This window comes from Gymnoscopelus braueri (genome assembly GCF_963280865.1).
Source record: "Gymnoscopelus braueri genome assembly, chromosome: 8".
NCBI classification, from domain to species: Eukaryota; Metazoa; Chordata; class Actinopteri; order Myctophiformes; family Myctophidae; genus Gymnoscopelus; species Gymnoscopelus braueri.
The window spans coordinates 43,391,139-43,402,462 of NC_137609.1; positions in this window are offsets into that span (position 1 = coordinate 43,391,139).

An 11,324-nucleotide genomic window follows, 5' to 3' on the forward strand; every position below is an offset into this window, starting at 1 on the left:
TGTTTATTTTAATGATCAGTCAATCGATTTTGTTCGGCTTGGATCAATCGAAGTAATCCTACATATAATTAAGGAAACCTCTGTGGACAGGATCTGTCCTGCCTGGTTCTCCTCAATGGCTGGACCAATTGATCTGAATTTGCATACGGAACATTGTTCATTAGCATGTGCACCAAATGACTATGCCCGTTTTTAACTTTCTCAAAATGTCAGCTGTTAATTAGCACTTTTATGTCAACACGGGAGACTCTGGAGTTTGGGCTATGGGAGCTATCGTCGCCATGTTTACAGCCGTCGCCATGGTTATAGCGCCCCAAGCTATGGGATGAATGGGCAAACTGCGCACGAGCACTGTTAAACAGAGAACGCTGCAAACTTATAAAGGACTTTCATTTATGTCCACACACACTGCGTTTCATGAGAGGGAGGGTGCTTTGGATATCATCTTCATGCAACAGGCACGCAGATTCACACGTGCAATGTTCTAATCCAGGTGCGACGTGTGTGTGTGTGTGTGTGTGTGTGTGTGTGTGTGTGTGTGTGTGTGTGTGTGTGTGTGTGTGTGTGTGTGTGTGTGTGTGTGTGTGTGTGTGTGTGTGTGTGTGTGATCGCTGTGGGTTCGGGGTGCGTGCGTTGAAACTGTTTATGAGCGGGGGTGTACAGAGGGGGGGCCTTAATGCATGCTTACTGCGACATGGCCAATGCTGCCCCCCTACTGTGACCAAGGCGGGTTACGCTGGAGCGAGCCCATGCTAATGGCGGCCCTGCTGAGGGTGCGAGGGCCTGCGGGACATCGCTGTCGGATGGTGTGAGACTGTGAAGAGCAGCCTGGGAGTGGGCTGCGTAATGGCTCTCCATCCACACTGAATGATGAATATCAATGAGTCGAGGTGATTGAGGTTCAGCGCAAAGAATCTGGCGTGTGTGCGTGTGTGTGTGTGTGCGTGTGCGTGCGTGTAGAGGGGGCTGTAGCGATGGAATTGCTGATGTGTGTGATCCCGCTGCAGTATCGTAAAACATTACTATATATCTTTACTTACTTTTGCTTAGATTAATGTGAGTAGTATTTAGAGATCTAAATACAGAACCCAAATGACAGAATTCATCGTATTGCAGTGATGCATGAAGAGTCAGGGATGTGAAAGTGTCACATTTAATGGAATATGTTGTCCTTTTTCTCTGTGCTGTCCTCATATACTGAATATTACATGAATTTACATCATTTACAACTGAGTTTAGTGCATGGAAGGGAATCCCAAAAAATGAAAGCTATACTTTTGCCAGTAGTTGTAACAAGTAGGCAAATAACAACTTTTCATATTCATGCTTAACATGAGATTAATGACGCAAATTAAAATATTCCCCAGTCACTCTGCTGGGTTCATTATTCAGAGCAGACCATTCTCTTTAAGATGAGAGCACCAAGCAATGGAGTGCAATTTAGCTGCCTTTCCAAAAATACCAAATATGCTGTAAACACTTCTTGTTGCATTATAAACATTTACAATAATTATATACATCAGACTTACACATCCCTTTTCTAGACACTCAAAAACACTTATAATTGTACTGTATGCTTTTTCAAATTGGTGCATGATAGAAGTTAAATACACACAGCATGTTGCTGTTACTTGTTATCCTAGTGGTGTCCTAGACCCAATGCTTGTTGTCAAAGCGTGTTCATTCCTTGTTCACTTTTTCTTTGACAAAATGTTCATGACACTTACTCTGACCTTGCAGTTTGTACGTGGTTCTGGAAGCACTTTTGCAATTGTACTTCTAAATACTATTATTCAAAAAGTTGACTATGTACCATGCACACAAGGTTTAGTCTTGGATATTTTCCAACGAGTGTTTGATACTATTCAAAGTCAACGAGAGGTTGTATTGGACTGTCCTCAAGAAATGTTTTTCTACCAGTGGTGTAAAGTAACTAAGTACATTTACTCAAGTACTGTACTTAAGTACACTTTTGAGGAATTTTTACTTTACTGGAGCATTTCCAATTGTCAGTACTTTTACTTCTACTCCACTACATCTCAGAGGCAAATATTGTACTTTTATCCACTACAATTATTTGACAACTTTAGTAACAGTACTTGTTACTTTTCAGATATAAATTATTATATTATGGAACATACATTAACCACTTAAGCTCTATTTTGAAAATAGCTGATCTACAAGCTCACAACGCGTCATGAGCTTGTAGATCTGCTATTTTCAAACATTTTAGTACTTTTACTTTTGGTACTTTAAGTACATTTTGATACTTGTAACAAAGTATTTCTATATTGCAGTATTGGTACTTTTACTTAAGTAAAGAATCTGAGTACTTTTTCCACCACTGTTTACTACAAACGGAACTTATCCAGGCCTACCCAAACCCCTTCTCTATCTGCCTGTAGGGGGCAGTGTTGGTTCACATCTAGTATTACAAAAAAAAACAGACTTGTTGAAAGTCTTAAACTATGGAGGAGTGAGAGATGGCAGAGAAACGGAGGGAGAGCAGGAAGTGTGGAGGAGAGGTCCAGACTTTAAAATAAGTGGGGTGCACCACAATTGAGGAGAAAGAGTACCATTTTGAAGGCATCAGCAAGAGCAGCCTTATAATGTATTTATAAAGCACATTTTTGAAAACGGCTCTCGTTGACCAAACTGCTGTAGTACAGAACATCATAGACATCAACAACGTTGAGTGTAAGAGCAAGCAGATGATAGATGATGGATGTACGGTAACAGTGATGCAGCAAGGAGATCATTGTATGGTGTGCTCAGCTGTCATGCAGGCTCTCCTCTCCTCTCTTTTTTTCAAACCGGACAAGGATAAACACTTTATCCATATTTTGGCTATTCAAAAATAGCAGATCTACAAGCTCATAGCGCGGCACCGAGTGCCGCGCTATGAGCTTGTAGATCTGCTATTTTTTGAAAAATCTTGAACAAATATTTGAATATAATCGTTGCTGTCCGGCAGAACTCAATTTTGACGCTTTTGCATTCCCCCCCCCATAAATCAGTGCTATTGAACACCCTTTACGTCTGTGTGTTGATTAAAAAAATATTGAACCAATGAAAAGCATTAAAAAGCGCTTCTGACAAAACCAGCTAACTCCATTGGATCCTCAAACGTTCTGCTAAACCAGCTAACTCCACCAAAGGGGGGTGGAGTTAGCTGGTTTTGCTGACTCCAGGCTCCGCCCCCTTTTGACCTCCAACCTCATTGTGAGCTTGGAGATCCATTCAGCTGTTCTTATCAATGATGAACAAAACCTCCTAACTCCTAAAAATGAACATTTTGGAGTTAGCTGGTTTCTGCCCGACAGCAGAGATATATATATTTTAAAGGGAACATTTTTGACTCAAATCTTTGCTTCTTGGGGGGTCCCTTTTACAAAACATTTTGAGACGGACGTCCGCGGCCAAATACATATAATTGTGGGGGTCCTTGACATGAAAACGTTGGAACACCACTGATATAGCAACACGTTTGCTTTCGAGGTCTAAATGGGTTAAAAAAAAAAGGCCTCACGTTGGGCACTCATCAGAGACAACAGAGTGGAACCAAGCAAGGCATTATTTTCAGGGTGGTTTATAAAGAAATGAATAGAATGTGTGAGCCTAACTGCACCGAAAGCATTTTTGTCTCATTGTCCACCACTTCTCCTCTTGCACTGTCCTCCTCCTCCTAATCCACTGATCTCCCCTGTGTACCCTTGGCTTCTCCCCACCAGGCCTATAACAATTATTGCATAATCGTTTAATCGTTCCCGCGTTGACATTTTCCAGAAATGGCAGAAATAGGCCACGTACAAGCTCACAATGCGACACGTTGGGAGATGGAGGTCGGCTATTTCCTCTATTTTAACAACATTTTGAAAATGTATTTATTTATACATTTAAGTTATTTGTCATATCTGCGCTAGCAGAAGTCTAAGAGGCAAACATAAATGTAATTTATACTCAAATGTTCCCATATACAATGCCAAAAACACAATTAAATTCTTAATCTGCTATTTTTCGAAGATTCATGAACAAATATTTGAATATAGTTGTTGTCGGGCAGAAACCAGCTAACTCCATTTTTCCACTTTTGCATTTTTGCACTTTTGCAATTATTGGAATGACAATTAATTGTCAAGTAAAATGTCATGATTGTGACAGCCCTACTCCCCACCACCTTCCCGTCTCTCTCTCTCTCTCTCTCTCTCTCTGTCTGTCTGTCTGTCTGTCTGTCTGTCTGTCTGTCTGTCTGTCTGTCTGTCTGTCTGTCTGTCTGTCTGTGTCTCTCTCTCTCTCTCTCTCTCTCTGTCTCTCTCTCTCTCTCTGTCTCTCTCTCTCTCGCTCCATTGTCTCCTCGGGGAGCTGGAGCCCTTGATCAAGCAGAGGCATTTATCCAAAGTCATGCTGCGGAGATGATGTCGAATTGAGCTGCTTAAAAAAATGTGTTCACTGCCAACCCACCGAGCGTCAAAGACGTCCTTAGAACGCCTTGACGTCGTCAGCAGGGGGAAGGGAACGCCAAAAGTAGTACCAGAGTATAGGCGAAACAAGCATTTACGTCGCAAAGTACGTAAGCGACAGACAAGTGAGTGATCAAGGAAACAAGTAAAGCAGGTAAGAAAGTAAGCAAGTTTTCTTAACCACGTATAGCGACAAATAGCGGAAATAGTCGCAACGTGACATCTTTGACAATTTAGTAACAACTTGTTACTAAATCGCCTTACTTTATACCTAGGCTAATTGAAAATAGCCGATCTACAAGCTCACAACGCGTCACATCGCGACGCGTTGTAAGCTTGTAGATCTGCTATTTTCAAACATTTTAGTACTTTTACTTTTGGTACTTTAAGTATATTTTGATGCCAATACTTTTGTCCTTTTACTCAAGTAAATTTTGAATTCTGGACTTTTACTTGTAACAGAGTATTTCTATCTTTCAGTATTGGTACTTTTACTTCAGTAAAACATTTGAGTACTTTTCCCACCACTGGTCGCGAGGCAGGCTGATGTGTGATAGGCATAAAGCGAAAGGCTTACGAGCTAACACCTCTTTTTTGATGCCAAGTCCCGAGGGACTGGATCGCAATTTTTACTTTTTCCATCATCTGACCCAGTTTCCCTGCTTGTCACTTGAATGAAATGGCAGAGATGGAAGAATTCCATTTGATTAACTCCAGACACAATTGCACATGAACCCCCTCTGCTATCTGATCACAGCTCCATTATCACCAGTCTTTGAGGCATGCAGGCCCATTGACTATATCACTGCTTCTCAAACGTGTTTGGCTTCCGTACCGCACCTCCTTTCCTTCTTGGTTTAATGGTTTCTAAAGCCAAGTCAGTACCTCCTTTACCCGACTACAACATTTTGCGTAGGAAATCTTGACAATCAAAAGTCTGGTTTTGATGTAAATATGTTCAAAAATAAAACTGCATAATGGCTTGCTTTCTATTCAGTAACAGTTGTGCTGGTCAGGTTTTAGGTTTAATTTGATTTAACACTTTACAGGTCAACATGTTCATGCAGTTTGTTAATGTTCCGTCATTCAATGGTATTTATTTGACCACTTTTTAAAATTGTGTTTATTTTACCATTTAAATGTGACGGTAAAACAAATGTTTACATTTTCCACTTTCTCTCATGTACCCCCTATAGTACGTTTAGGGTACATTTACCCCCATTTGAGAAACACTGGACTATATTATTCACTTACTGTACTACTTCATATAGTCACGGAATGTTACAAGTGTTGAGCTGTGCATAGGTGACACTGCATATTTAGAAGGCGTTTCATGTCTGTCATTTTGGCCGGGGAACAGTCAGAACCCAGGCTACAGGTGTGCAGATATGGAGATATGTATGCAGATCATGATCCAACCCTCTCCTGCTTCAAAAGTGAACAGGGTAAAAAAGTTAATCAACCGTCCTGCTACCACACTGGAAACGAAATCCCTCTCAATGTGACCCTGTTTGCCTCTCGTCGATAACGGTCTGTCCTCACAGTGCAAGCAAGCCTATGAATGTGAACGTAAGCCTGGAAGGCCCGCGGTTCACCGGGTGTTCACAAGCGTAAACATCCATCTATATGCATCTCTATGGAGATGAGGAAATGCAATTTGTGTCGAATGAACGCACCACCTATGCGGTGGCAAACCCCCTTCTCCCTGCATTGCAATGACATCAAGCGAGCCAAGAATAAGTCGTGAAATGGGACATAAAACATGTAATGAGCGGTCTTAACGGCCAGGCGGGGGTAGCTTTAAATAGGGCTCCATGAATGAAACCGCGTTCAGGCGACAGTAATGAAGACAATCACTTTTAATTTAGCTTTCCCTGCGTCAGCTCCGTGATGGTGTAATTGGGTTACATAATTAACGCTGGCTGGAAAACAAACGGCGGAGGCTTAGAAGTGAGCTCAGTGTTATTGCTAGACGTCTGATTACTTTGAAAAGGTTCCCCGCCACCGCGGAGGGAGAGCCACTCGCCTCGCCTCACACCTCCGACAGCGCGGAGAACGGGTCAGATGGTCAAAGCAGGGAATTGAAAGAAGAGAGTGGAGAGGAGAATATTTGACGAGGTAAAGAGAGATCGGAGTATGTGGGGGGAAAAGCTGAAGAAAGGAGAGGCAAGGACAGGGCTGTGCCTGAAGTTTAATTGGCATGGAATGTTAGCCGGCAAAATACATGTTTGAGCTGGAAAGGTCAGAGTCCGCTTTTAGACTGCAACCACATTAATGAGATTCCTTATTTGAATCTCTCTTCCTTTTCCCTGTTCTTTCTTTCTTTCTTTCTTTCAGATTCACAGCTTCAATTTAAAGGACCACAATACTAGTTTGGCATGTCTAGCCCATTGACTATGACTAACCTACACTTGACTTCACTGACTGCAGACCATTTTCCAAAGCATAGCATACATTATTTGGTCTTCAAGGAAGCCATTCCATTCTATTCATTTCGGTACGATATGAAAATAAACTTTCAGAGACTTGAAACTCGAGTTAGGTAGACCTGAGTTAGGTAATCCAGCACACAGTGTTGTTGCACTTTTGGCAAAGTTATAGTTGCACTTTAAAAGTCTAGCAAAAAAATAATCCCAGGAGAAAATAATTATTTGTGAATGAAATTCAAACGTGTGAGGCTGCTCGCACATCCGGCCGATCAAATATTATAACTTTATGGATTCAAGCAAAAACACAGAGCTCTCACACACACACACACACACACACACACACACACACACACACACACACACACACACACACACCGATGGCGGAGGAAACCATGCGAGGCATCAACCTGCTCGTCGGGGGCAGTTAGGGGTTCAGTGTCTTGCTCAATGCCAGGTTCTCCATGCAGCCACATGGAGGAGCCGGGAATCGAGCCTGATGGAACCAATCCCCTTCCAAGACCACCGCTCTACCTCCTGAGCCAATACCCGCCCCCTTTTGTCAGCCCCCGTTTGTGGAGAACGAGGTAGGGGGGAATCGTTGCGATGTCTGGGGATGTCGGATTGTTTCGACCGGTCGCCAGTGGTGGAAAAAGTACTCAACTGTTTTACGTAAGTAAAAGTATCAATACTGCAATGTAGAAGTACTCTGTTTACAAGTAAAAGCCCGGGATTAAAAATTTACTTGAGTAAAAGTACAAAAGTATTGGTATCAAAATGTACTTAAAGTACCAAAAGTAAAAGTACTAAAATGTTTGAAAATAGCCGATCTACAAGCTCACAACGCGTCGCGATGCGACGCGTTGTGAACTTGTAGATCGGCTATTTTCAAATAGCCTATAGGTATAAAATAGGGCTAAAGTGGTTAATGTATGTTTTATAATATCATAATTTATGTCTGAAAAGTAACTAGTAACTAAAGTTTTCAAATAATTGCCTCCGAGATGTAGTGGATTAGAAGTAAAAGTATAGACAATTGGAAATACTCCGGTAAAGTAAAAATACCTCAATATTGTACTTAAGTACAGTACTTGAGTAAATGTACTTAGTTACTTTACACCACTGCCGGTCGCCATGTAAAAAGTCCTCTCATCCATTTCCTGTCTGTCTCCTTGTGGACTTGTCTGTTTTGGACGTGCGTCCGTCCCACTCTCACAGTAGTGACGTAATCATCCAGATAAATATCAAACATCTTTTATAATTGTCAAGGCGCCCCTGATGGATATTTGAACCTCTCACACTAAGAGTCAATCTGGGCAATTAACTCATTCAACTCATTTTAGATTTTAGCTATAACCATTATTTAATACTTTGGGCTATTCAAAAAAATTGCAGATCTACAAGCTCATAGCGCGGCACCGAGTGCAGCGCTATGAGCTTGTAGATCTGCAATTGTTTTTGAAAAATCGTGAAAATATGTGCGTTTTTTAAAGCAAACATTTGTAACTCAAATCTTTGCTTCTGGGGGTCCCCTGGAACTAAATGTTTTGATATGGGGGTCGGCGGGCTAAATACATATCATTTTCGGGGGCCTTGACATGAAAAGGTTTGAGCCCCGCTGATTCAGAAACATAGGTTTTTCAGAAACCTGTTAGGATTTAGAAGACATTTGTAGATACGTTCCCGGATTGAAGGGGTTAAATCAGTTCTCGAACCGCAAATGCCCCCCCCCCCCCGCCCCAAAATCATGAGTGTGAGCCTGCATGGCTTAGCCAACCAACCTCCATAGTATAACTGTGTGCATGGTAAATCTACTGAATGGCGTGTATGGATCTCAATGGGTCTGTATGGGTCTTTTAACTCCACTCATAAGCTGTTAGCTAAAGGGAATATACCCAAGGGAACACCGTAATAACGTCAAAGTCACACTCTTAGCGTTCGTCACAACAAAGTGACACCCTAAAGGGAATTACATTGATGGCAACAACATACTCATTAGCAAAGAGGTGAACAAATATAATTAATAATTAAATTATATATATATATTATATATTATATATACAGGGATGTGTTTAAAAGTGGGAGTTGATGTAATAGCATGTAATGAAGCTTAAAGATATAAACATGTTTTACATCATCAAGACGTTGGTGCAAAGGAAGCAGCCTTTGCTCTGGGGGCAAAAGCAAGGCGTCAGCAAGGAAATGGAAACAGCCAGGAATACAATTTTTTAAGTAATGCTGAGCAGCAGGCTGTGGGTGTTGGACCAATACTTTCATCAGATTATTTTTTCTGTCACAGAGAAAATAGATGAACCAACTCTCACTCTGATTTTGTTGCTGGAATTGGCAGCCCAATCAAACGGGCTTAGTTCAGCCAATCATCAACTTCTCCACCGAAGAGGCTCTCTGAATATCATAGCGGGTTTACAGCAATCTACAAATATGTACACGCACACAGACACACAAGATCCATCACTTAATCAGTGAAGTGTGTTGATGAGGCACTTCGCTGTTCTTATGGTGATGGCTACTGTCGTAGTTACCAAACAAAACAAAAAATACAAAAAAGCAGTCTGCTCAAAAGCAGCAACGGCTGTCACTGTTTTTCAATTTGTTCTCCACAGAGTTGAACAACTGGTGCAACGCCGCCAATTAGGGCCCCAGACAAACACCTGTCCATCTGAAAAAAAGTATAGGTGAACATTCATTAAAACATAATTCAGCTTTATCAGCGCACATGGCCATGACTGTGAACAAACCTGTTAATTCTCACGTCTGAAATTCGGCGGCATTCTCCTTTTATAAGCAGCTTATAAGCATTTCAATGCTAATATCGTTTGGAGCCCAAATTCATAAGAATATTCTGCCATCGCAAAACGAATCGGATGCTTAGATTGGTATGCTTGAGTGGCCCATCAAATCCTCAAAGTTGTGTGTGTGTGTGTGTGTGTGTGTGTGTGTGTGTGTGTGTGTGTGTGTGTGTGTGTGTGTGTGTGTGTGTGTGTGTGTGTGTGTGTGTGTGTGTGTGCGCGTGTGTGTGCGCGTGCGCACGTGGGTAGTAAAGGCTGTTCGCTGGCATGTCTGTCATGGATGCAGCAACAAACAAAAAAAAACGTGTGTGTGTGACTGACAGTGTCCTGTCCACAGTAACACAGGGAACAATGTGTACATGTACTGTAGTACGGTGTTATTTGCGTGTGTGAATCAAATGTGCAAGCCTGTGCTGCTTGCGTCGTTCCCGGGCAAATGCAGTCTATTAAAAGCTGTGCTAGGTTTACACCTCATGGAGGAGCTCTCTGAGACTGATAATCTGCTTATAGACGCCACCGTGAAGAGAGAGAGAGAGAGGGAGGGAGGGCGTCAGGATCCGGTGGAGGAGGTGGAGGGATATTTCAGACAAAACGGAGAGAGCAGGGGAAGAGAAAAGGGAAAAGGAGGAGGAGGTATATCTCTCATTTCCTCTCTTGACTGAGAGGAGGAGAGAGGAGAGAGAAAGGGCGAGGGGGAAGATAGACAATAGAACAGTAATGAAAGGGACTTTCTGAATTCACAGTAGGCATGATCCGCTTTGGAAGTTTCTGGAATGTATTCACCAGATCTTTTTTTTTTAAAATATATTGCTATAAAAAGCAGCCGGATTGTCACAAAGTACAGTAACCACTAACCAGGCAGTCAGAACTTCTATCCTCTGTCATGCTGCCTTGGTTTTGACGTGTGATGTGTTATGATGTGTGTTTGTACATGTGTGCGCGCACCTGTCCAAAAGAAACCAGCCAGCCAAGTCTACATTATGTATTTTTATCTTCTCGTGTAGATTTTATGAATATTATATATTTGGGACACATTACCCAGCCTTTAATTTGCCCCAGGGGAGGGTATAGTGATGAAGTGAAAGATTGTAATAAACTATATCAGCCCCTATAGGGCTGCTAACTTAAGAGCTGATACGGCAGTGAGGAACTAAGTAAGTGCACCTTCAATGGTTCACAGTACAATCAGCATATTAAGCTAAAGTGCCACGTGGCACACTGAACTGTCGCAGTGAGCAACTTTGCCGCAGAAGGAACTCGACGTGAATGAAAACCAGCCACCAAACAGAGTTACTATGAATAGTGGGGTATTTATTTGTTTATTTGCAGTGGTGTAAAGTAACTAAGTACATTTACTTAAGTAAAAAATTGAGGTATTTGTACTTTACTTGAGTATTTCTAATTTCCAATAGTTTTACTTCTACTCCATTACATCTCAGAGGCAAATATTGTACTTTTACTCCACTACAATTATTTGAAAACTTTAGTTACTAGTTACTTTTCAGATATAAATTATGATATTATAAAGCATACATTAACCACTTTATTTTATACATAGGCTATTTGAAAATAGCTACTCTACAAGCTCACAACGCGTCGCATCGCGACACGCTGAGCTTGTAGATCTG